Raw genomic sequence first — 10,936 nt, 5'->3', positions numbered from 1 at the left:
CAGCGTTTTATTCCAGGCTGTATCATGTGTTTTCCCTGTGACCAGGGCCTTTTTCTTTACCCCGTGGGGACCCTTATTCCTGGCACAGCTTCTTTCTGTCTTATCTAATGAGATTTTAAATTCCTCGCAGAGAAGTTATTCTCTCCTAATGTGTTCATACGGTGCCTGGCACAATAGGGGCTTAATATCAGTTGGGACCTCTACTTGCTGCTGCGATAATAATTTTATGAGCAGCCTTTCATTAAGATCCATTGCTACTTAAGAAACAGCTGCAGTGTCACTTTATAAGGCTGTTGACTGTTTTAACTCCCTCTGCTCCAGAAACAATGTTTTGATCTTCCCTGTAGAAATAGATATGGGTAAAAGAGGCTGAAGCATGAACATCTGAGACTTCCAGGAATTAAAAGGATGTGAAACAACACTGTTCTCACCTCGCTGGAGAGGTGCGTTTGAATTCATCTATCTTCATTTCATTCTTTTTCATTGTCTTTCAATGGACGCATCACTCAATTAGCACAGATCACAGCTAGTAAAAGGGACACAGGTGTGTCCCATTGAGGCTATTCAACCTTAATATGGGAAACATTTATTACCATGACAAATAATGCAGAACACAGGCAGCCTTTTCCTGATTCCCCCCTTTCCCCCACCCTGCCATTAAAATAGAAAAGAAGCCTGTTAGGAGCTTATAGTTAATGATAGTCACAGGTAGTGAGGAGGCAAGAAGCAGAAGAGACCAAAAGTCAGGAGCTAAGAAGTTTTTTTTTCCCCACCTCTTATCCTAAGGGAGTGTGAGGGCTCCCTGGGGCCTCACCTGAAGATGTTGACGCATGTGTCCCTTGCATGTCGCTGGCAAGCTCTGGCCCTGTCACCTGCAAAAGGCTTCTGCAAATACACAGACAGGTAAAATATTCCTGCTCTTCTGTGCTCTCTGCTTAGCCAGCTGCCTCCAGGAATGGCTGCAGTAAGTATTCATTAGAGGGACTTTAGGTAAAGCAAGCATCTGCCAAGGGTCCTGAAAAGGAACAGGATGAAGGTCCTGGGTGGTGAAGAAAACTGTGGCACTCACCTTGACATTCCCATACTCCATCCCATTTCAACTTCACTGCATGAATCTTTGGGAAATCGCTTTAGCTCCCAGTCTGTGAAGATACAATAAGATACACCTTTCACAACAAGTAGAGCTTCCTTTCCAACAGACAACTCAAGTCAAGCTATTGTAGACCTACTGTGAAACAAGGTGTGGGGGGAGAAAAGTCTGTAGTTAAGTATTATCTTGCTGGTGAATTTGCTTTTTAAAGATTGCCTGGACTTTCTAGAGTTTTTTCCAAGCTACTGACAGAGAGAGAAATTATGGGGAGTAGGAAATAGTTATAGTCACTTAGGGGAAAAAAAAGAAAGACCTAATTACTTGAAAACTAGGGTCTATTGTATCAGTGACACTTCTGTAAAGTCCTGCATAAGGGCTCCACTGCCCTTGATTTTTTATCTACAAGGAATAGCAATAATGAGAAAATGTTACACTCGTTACGTCAGGAGAGCTGTTCCAGATCTAGGGTTGCTCTAATCAGAGCAGAGCAGGTTGGAAGCAGGGTAGCCTGGACTTCTCCCATCCCTGTCCCATTTAAGAAATAGAGAAGTGGAAGCAAGGGCACCTGAGTCATCCCAAACCAGGCCAGGCAAATGTGAGAGGTGCCTTTCTTGCTGAGCTAACCCACAGAGGACTGAGAGTGTGTGTGTGTGTGGCCAAGGGTGGAGGGGAGCTGGAGTGAGATGTCCAGGGGAATTTGGAGCAGCTGCTGGCAAAGAAATCTCATTCTGGGAGCTGATGCAATAGCTTCGTGGTGTCAGCAGGTTGTATCCAGCTGTTGCCTAGCAAGCCCGTCCTCAGAGACAGGCACCGGGAAGCAATTGCTGCCAAAGCACGCAGCGGCTGGGCTGACTACCACCCAGGTAGGAGGTGAACGAAGGGGCTTGTGAGCAGCACGGGGGAAATGTTGTAGCTGAGGATGGGACAGGAGAATCTGAAAACAAGGGGCAGACATAGAAAGAAATGGAGAAAGAGCAACAGATGAGCAGGTATAATGAAAATGAGAGACTTGAAATCAGACAAAGGAGGGATGAACCAGAAGTGGATCCATGTGTAGATTCATCTGTTCAAAGGTAGCCCAAAGGTATTAGTCCAATAGAGTTCCTTCAATGAAATAAGTAAGCTGACTTAACCCTCACTCAGAAACCTGGGGAAATACATTCACTTGTTGCTCTTCCCAAGGACACTTACAAGCACTTCGGGATCACAGACTAGGAAAGGGGTTAAGGACCACAGTCAAATTAAGAAAAAGCACAGAAGAACAGTCAGTTTAAGGCTATCCAAGTCTTTGATATAGCACCCAGTGGTTAAGAACATAAGAAATGGGCTACAGGGCCAGACCACCTGTGACAGGACTATATCTTTGACGGAGAAACTAGGAAATGTTTTTCAGGGGGAGCCTGACTACTTTTTTGCAGTCTGCTCTCCTCGTGTCCCCAGCAGCCTCAATGGTTGGATAAGGGACATTAGAGTGTATGTTTCTGCCTGTCCCCGTTAGCATCTGTTAATGTTACAGAATCACAGGAAGACAGGTTGAGAAGGACCTCTTGAGACCATCTAATCCAACATCCCACTCAAAGAGGGACTAGCCTGCCTTCTTCTCCATTAACATGTCTAATCTTTTTTGTACTCTCCTATCATGAGCTCCCACTACTTCATGTGGAAACAAAGTCCAGAAACTTGCTACTTGCTATATGAACTCTTGTTTTATCAGTTTTAAACTGATCTCCTACTTTTACTGAATGGCTTCTAGCTTTAAAACTGCAGGATTTGGTGCAAAAGAGGTCTGCATTCACCTTCTCCACCACTTTCCTGATTCTATAATTCTGAGGAGCCTAGCATCTCCAAACTGAGGAGTCCCAGCCCCCTTAGTCTTTTCTCTCCAGGCAGTTCTTCTACCCCCTTAATCTTCTCCACTCAAATCTAGCTGGATGCCAACAAAAGTTTTCCGAATTTTCAACTTTGTACGTTTCTTTCTGAAGTTGTTAGAAATTCCAGGGAATTTTCCCCTCCGGTCCAATTTACAAAGTCAGTTTTATTACAGCTACTCATTTCTGCTGCCGTTCTCCAATCCCACTGGAAAGAGCTGAGTCTGAAGCTGTTGCCCTCTTCTATCAGAAATATCCTAGAAGAGAGCCAAGAGTCCTTATGAATTTTGAGCAGAATCATCATAGCCTGCAAACAAATGTTCTGCCCCAAGATCTTTTCTCTCTTCCGAGTCTTTTCTCAAAGTTCAACCCTCGCCAAATCCAAGTCTTTACTCAATCATAAATATTCCTCTATCATCACAGGAAGTGTTATGGAAAACATACAGTCTCTTCTCCTTATCGAAGTCAAAAAATAAATACATGGAAGAAGGAGGAGACAGTAGGGTTGACGAAAGATATGGGACTAGCATGAAGACAGGAGGAAGAGAGAGAACCGCAGTGAGAAAGAGAGAGGACTGAGGAGAAAAGCAGAAAGAGGAACACAGAGTCAGACGTACAGGTGGCTGCAAACAGGAAAAGCAGGAAACCTGGCTCCCTGTGCTAGGGCTGGGCTTATGTGCCAGAATGGCTATCGGGAAAGGCTATTCTGTCTTTCCTGGCAATCCACAAGGAAGGCAGGGAAGGTCACAGAAGCTATTTGCCCACCTGATGCAGCTCCTGGACAGTAGGCACCTATCCATGGTGAAGAAAAGCAGGGACGGACATCAGCAAAGCATCCCATCAGAATGAGTTTGCAGATCCTGGCTAGGACTGGCAGACGGATCAGTGATTCTCCCCGTGTGCTGTATGACTGTGCAGATACTTTTCTGTTACTGTTTTCCCCTTAGTTTATAGTTTTACTCCTCCTTTACTCTTTTATTCTTTACTTCTGCTATGGGAGCTTCACCAAATTTTTAGTATCATATCCTCTCAGATTCAGCCTTTTTACGTGCTCTGTGTTGTAGCCAACCTGTCAGGTAAAGCTTTAGAGTCCACAAAGACAACCTCAGAGAGTCTCGGCGGGAATATTTAAGCAAGAGGATGTGTTGGTCTTCTGCTAGGCAGCTAGCACTGTGAGATTGCAACAAATTCAATACAAGAGGGATAATGTTAACACAGTTAAGCATGAATTTAGACACATCACTGCTAATCCCTATATTAACAAGAGGGAAGGAAATGTGTCAAAATAATAAAATACCTATTAAAAAGGCTGTAGAGACAGACACTGATCCATAGTTAGCACCGATAGATGACAGAACATCGTCAGTGAAGCATGAGCCGTCATCTGGCAACGCTCTGTTCTGCAGAAACCAGACGAGTTAGGGACTTATGTCAGACTCGCTGGGGATTTCCAGAGGTTGAAAGAAAGAAATAAGGAAAGCAAATTTGGAAGAAAAAAATTTTTTTTTTTTTTTTTTAAAATCCTCACCTTAATTTGGGGTCTTTAGTACTTTATCCTTTTATTCTCTGGGTCCACAGGAGGAAGTGACGATCCAGGAGGGTACTCATATGAACTGTGTGAAATTGCTGTTACAGTCACTGAAGCCCTTTGGAGGAATAAATTAATTCCTCTCTTTAGATCATACAAGGAAAGAGGATAAAGGTCTCAGAGGAAGACAGGTAGGAACCCCAGAACTCTAAGACAGCTGGAGAGACTTGGAGGCTGTGTGAAACACAGGCTTCTCGGGCACTAATCCCATGCTGCTGATTTAGTTTATCAATCAGCTAACAGCATGTATGTGAAACTCTGGCTAATGCTGGTTCTTAGTGTTCGTTAGTGGTTATGCTTTCCAGAGGGGAAAGGAGAATCTATAAGCTGGTTTTTAAAGCTGCTCTGGGATGAGCCCACCATCCCCTTGGGGAGGGGTTGTGGGAGAGCCGTGCTACAGCCCAGGGCAGCAGAAGGCAGACGGTGGTTGGGGCCAGGACCTCGGCTCTGCCTGACTTCTGGACTGCATGCTTGGCATCAGCAAGAGCTCAGAAATCATTAAATGGAAAAAAAAAAAAAAGAAAGGGGGGGGGTGTGGTATTTTTTTAATTGCCTTATGGTTTTGAGCCTCGTTCAAGATTTTCCCTATAAGCAGGAGGTCTAGGAACTTAGCTGGATGTGTCACTCTGTATCTTATTAGGAAAGTAAGCAGCATACAGTATTATATGTGCTTGGGCATAAGGTCCATGGTAAAATCAAAGAGGAACCTATCCATCTCTCTTTGGTATAGCTTAAGAAATACCTGCTTGCTGTCCTCTGAAGCTGTCTCTTCCCAGCACTCATTAATAGAGCATCACCCTTCAGCGAAAGAAAGGGTTTTTTTGCAATCTCCTATGAAATGTTCTAGGAGTTTTCTTACTTCTCCTTTCTGTGCATCTATGTTCAAATCTGCCTGTACTATTCAAAAGAAGGTTATGTGTCTATTGGTGTTTTAAGGTGTAAGGTTCATATCTGATTATTTTTATAGCTTAGGTTCTTAATTATACCACTCCAAGAGAAACGTTTCAAGGATAAAGATTAATTACTTTTCATGTTGCTTCATATTTGTTATGCTGCAGATAATGCTTGTTTTAAGTAAGTGGAAACAGGTGTGTAACAATTGATTAAATTAAATTAAACAAGCAAATAGGGAATGAAATGCACATGGCTATTTTCAAGGAGAGATATTGTAAACACTAATTAAGCAGCTGGAAATCAATAACCACACAAAACTATTCCCTCTTCCCAATTTCACGGGATGGAGGAAGCCCTGATGTTTTCAATCACGACATTGTTATTTATACTTTGCTGAGTTATAAATAAGAAGTGCCCATAAGCAGGCCAGCCATGACATGAATGCAGCCAGCTGAATTTTCTTATCTGGGCCCTTCTGAATCCTGTAGAGGCCCAAGTAGCATGGTGTAGCACCACTTTCACACTGCCCGTTGATTCCCAAAAGAGAAAGTGACTAGTCTAAAGTGAATCATTTTCAGAACTAATTAGCAAAAATAATCCTTCATTCCCCTTCTGGCTAAAATTAAGTCCTTTTATATAAAATATGGGATGGCTAGTACCTTTCCAGTGCTGAATTACCATGCAAGACTACTGTAAATTCTGTGTGTATATGAATAAAAAAGACTTAGAGGAGAAATAGGTTTGCAAAATTCTCCAAAGGCCTCAGTATATTTCTGCTCTTAGAGAGTCCTCATTAGCGTTGACCTTCTTAGTCAATAGATGTGCTCCCTGCAGAAGCACAGACAGGCTTTTGGCTTTTGCAACTAAAATCAGTTTAATGGCTTTTTCTACTACTGCTGGCAGCAGTCAACAGTAGCTGTTGTTAGTTAGAGCGAGAAGCTACTTTCCAGTCTGTTTTGTGCAATCCTGTGCACAGCTATTTACAAAGCTCCCAGCAGCTACCCGTGTGCCTGTCCACAAGAGGGAACAAAAGGCTAACGTTGGATGCACAGAGTGTCCACAGCAGACAACCTGCCTCGTGGGGTTGATTTCCCAGGTCTCCCCATGCTGGTTAAGGAAGGGGTTTCCCTGTACCAGATGGAGCAACCTGTGCTGGTTGAGGAGGGGGAACAGGTCCTGCTGCTCAGAAACTGGTGGCCAGCCCTGCCTGCTCAGCATTTGCGTTCACAAAGCCTGGCTCTGAGGCCTACGGTAGATCATTAAAAGTAATAATTAAAAAAAAAAAAGTGTGTGGAGAGGAGAGAGATGCAGTCTTCTCTCTTTGTCCCTGGGGGCCCCAGGAAAGGTGAGTGAAGCGGGTTTAATCTCTATCCCATGTACACTATCTCCAGCTAATCCTGAACCAAGTCTGGGTATATTTTATGGACAGGAGTGTGGCGTGTCATGGGGTCTGGATGGATGCAAGCTGTCTGGATAGATGAAGCTGTTCCACTTAACATAAATAATTAGAAATTAATTGGAACACAGACTGGATTATGCCCACCCTTCCCTCCCCGCATCTTCCTACCGCCATCATCTCCTCTCCCTGCTGCTCTAACAGGGAAGCCATAAAAATACTGTTCTTGAGGGGGGTGACATGGAGGGGCAGCAGAGGGAGCAGGGAGGAGAGGAGGCTCTTCTCCTCTTTTCTGGCTTTACAGGTATGCATCTGCAGCTTTTACTTTGGGTTGTAAGTGCATCCAGAGGTGTAAGTGGAAGGCTGGATTTACTATCACTGGAACACCTTCAGCAGGGACCCACACCACTGCTTTCACAAGGTCTCTGGTCCTCCTCCCACATGTATAGGTGCATTTGTGACAGTGGCTGTAGAAAGTAGGCACCCTGCTATCGCTCTTCTGGAAACTCATGGTGTTTGGTTTAAACACGCATCATACCTTCAGTGGATGAGAGTTTATGTAATGAAAAGAGGGTTCAACTTGTTTTCAAAACCTACTTGCTGGAAGATGTGTCCGCCTTTTTTGTCATGTTTTTTATGTTAATAATTTCCTGGCCCTGATGAAAAAAAATAAGATCTCTGTGGTCTCACCGGACTGTTAAAAAAGAGAGGCAGCTCTCATCTGCCTCTGCAAAATTTCGTGATATGAGCAATTATTGTTCTGAAGTTTCATCACTGATAAGTAGGAAACCTAGCAAAGAATGGGCATTTAATTAAACTACAGGCAAAGAGGCACTTGATGGTTGGACACTGCTTGAATTGAAGCAGTCGTTATTAAGGTAGCTGAAATAGATACTGACCACTGCGTATCACCTTCACAAACGTTCCTCTCTATGATGTTACCCTGGCATTGTTCTCTTCACATAGCCCACATGGTCTCTTTTCACTCTGATACTACTTCAGAAAAGATGTTTCCCCAATGCTTTGTGGGCCGAAATAGTGGTGCTGAAAGTGAATATATGTGCGATTGCCCTCAGGGGAAGAAAAGTTGCCCAGTTCATTCCGGTGATGTCAAAACTGTGTGCACAACAGAAATTGTATTGCATTAGCTGATAAATCAAGCACGTTTTCTGCGTATCGTGGCAATGATGCTCCTTATTCTAATGGCTGCCTCATTAGAAACATCTTTCTGGTAAGGTACAAAATTTGCCTTTCTGAGACAATGGAGAGTTTCATCTCCTGAGGTCCAGACTCCATTGAAGTCACTCTTCTGGGAGAGTTTCCGGTTTTTATGTTGTGTTGGGAAATTAACTTTGTGCCATCTTGGCCCCATTAAACCAGTGGGAGTTTTGCCTTGGACTGCAGTAGAATTAGGATGTCATGCACTCTATAATAATTGAAGTGGAAATTATAGGAGCACAATCTTCCTTGTGCCCTATTAAAGAGCTTAACAACTCGCTAGGAGCAAGCTTCTGCAGATAAGGAATCTGTGCAAGTATTTACACAAATCCCGCATGAAGCAAAGCTTATATGTCTCTAATGAATGAAATATAATGTACCCATGCTGGGCTTAGTATTCAGCAGCCTGCTGCCAAACCTTCAGCCGGGCTCAGCTCTATTGATGTTATAGGGAGAATGGATAAAATGCTAATGACTAACACCTTTTTGGTATTAGAATTGCAAGCTTGAAATGCAGGCCCTGAAATTAAGGGGAATTTTAGACTTGGTTTCAACGGGAGCAAAGCTGCTTCTACAAATTCCATCCAGCATGGCGGGGGGAGAGGTTTTTGTTTATTTTCTCCCTTTGAAATATTTTGTGCTATCTATCTCCTTTGTACCATCACCTGTAATGGAAGAGTTCGTCCCAGACAGAGGACACCATCCTGCTCTGAATAGCAGGCAGTAATCTGCTTAGCAATAGGAACCAAGCAAGGACCATTAGCACGCTTCCTTCCTCCTTCCCTTCATTTTGCTGTATGGGCTGGATTGGCAATCTGAAAGTTGAGGGATGTGGGATGAAGACAACGGCGAAAGCCCTGCATGACTGCTGCCATTGATGGAGCACCACTGCTATCCTCTGGGCAATCTGGGATTTCTCAGGATCCACCACGGGTTACAATATCCCCTTGTTTCCCCTCAGCCCTTAGCACAGCTACTCTCCTCAGGAGGCAGGGCTACAAACCAGGTAGCTGTCAGTGGGCTGCAAAAAATCCTTGTACACTGCAGGAGGCCAGAGTGTTCTCGCTCTGACACCTTCTCTCAGCAACACACCACAGAAATGCTTTGTAGGAATCTTTTGAGCAAGCTGTTAAGGACAGAGGCATGCAAATAAGCTGCCCGTAAGTGGACTGGGAGATGTTTTGTTTTGCTTCATTGATCAACACAATATGGGGCTCTTTAGCATTTTTATTATAGCTCCTTAATTGTCCAAGTAAAAATGTTTTCTCAAAATCCCCAGAATTACAAATTATAATATTCACAACGTATATATATTCTGTATGTGTGTGTATATATATGTATAACCACAAAACCAACTGCTTTCTTCAAAAGCATATCCTGATAAGAAAACTGGAGTTTTCCTCAGCCTGCCACCATCACATGATGGCCATCAGGGCTCTGACTGGGCCAGCCAGTTGAGCAGGTAAGGACTTACATTAGACATCAGTCAATGATGACACCCAGAATGAAGTAGCAGACGTGGCAGGTAGAAGACTGCTTCCTTGAACTCTCATCCTCTGCATTCTCTAGCCAGTATCAATTAATCTATTATGGTTTCTAATCTACTGAATTTTTCAGGACTGAAAGTGCTGAAAATAAGGTTTATTTTCTATTATAAAGTCAAAAGAAAAATAAACAAAACTCAGGGTATGGAAAGATATGTTCTTATCTCTTCTTACACAGGGGAGGTGCTGAGAAATGCCAGCGATGCAGCTCATAGCTTGCCACTGACTGAGCACTGCTGGACAAGTCAGCATCTCTGCCCAGGTCCCCCCTCGAGACCTGAGCCAGCCACAGACTGGAAGTTCATCAGCACAGCGATGCGCTCTCATTGCACGGTGGGGCAGTGACTAGCTTGTGGTGCTGCTATAACACAAAGAATAAAGGGTGAGTAGGATTTTTCAAGATGCTTGCAGCAAACTGGAAATTCCCAGGGAAGTTGAGAGGAGGCACCTTCCCTGAATTTCTTTGAAAACGCTCCCATGCGGATCGCTCTGCTCCTTGCTTCTTTGTTTCATGTTCTGGGTTGAAAGACTTTTGATCTGGTTTCAATCCAGCCTAGTTGATTCCTCTTTTAATAAAGTGTTTACTGGCTATCACATGCTGAAATGTCCTTTGTCAGGAAAGTTCACAGACATCGTCTCAGATGTTTACATCTCCTTGCCATCCTGCTGCGAGGCACAGACAGGCCCAGGGACAGCCCGAGTTTGCTAATGAGTCTCTGTCTCAGGTCTGAGAGATAAGCACATGTTGTAGGCACTGGCGTTTCTCACATCCATGCATGTAATTTCCAGTCAGAGAAGTTGTTTTCTTCCCAGGTTCGCAGTCTAGTAAAACAAAGCACCAGCGTGGAGGATGTTAGAAAGGAGAGCAAACACAGCGGTGTTTTAAAAGCTGGTTAATATTTTAAGCTGTAAGTGCAGGAGGGCTGTGATGACATTTGAAAATATAATGCTCAAATGTATAGTTAGAAATGCTGTAATCTTGTCAAGTCCAGGGTGTTTTAGCAGACAGACCCTGTGTGTCAATGCAGGGAACTCACGGGCTCAGCACCTAATTAACTAGAGCAAGAAGTTAGAGAGGAGGGTGAGGAATGGCAGCAGGTGCTCCAGCAAAAGGAGCAACGTGATAGATCTAATGCCCCTGGAAAGGGAAGGAGAGAGACTTCTCTCAGAGATCAAGGGCACCTTTCACCCCACCCCAGTTCCCACCTTGCTCCATGCTGCGTAAGAGCAATGTATTTAAGGAGAAGCACAAGTTACATGGGCCAGAGGTCATCTGCTGCTGCTTTGTCCCAAGTCTCCCTGGAATATAGTTTTCTACTACCATCTGCCATTTGCTGG

The sequence above is a fragment of the Fulmarus glacialis genome, unplaced genomic scaffold (genome assembly GCF_000690835.1).
Source record: "Fulmarus glacialis isolate BGI_N327 unplaced genomic scaffold, ASM69083v1 scaffold4028, whole genome shotgun sequence".
Classification (NCBI taxonomy): domain Eukaryota; kingdom Metazoa; phylum Chordata; class Aves; order Procellariiformes; family Procellariidae; genus Fulmarus; species Fulmarus glacialis.
This window is presented reverse-complemented; position numbering follows the sequence as displayed.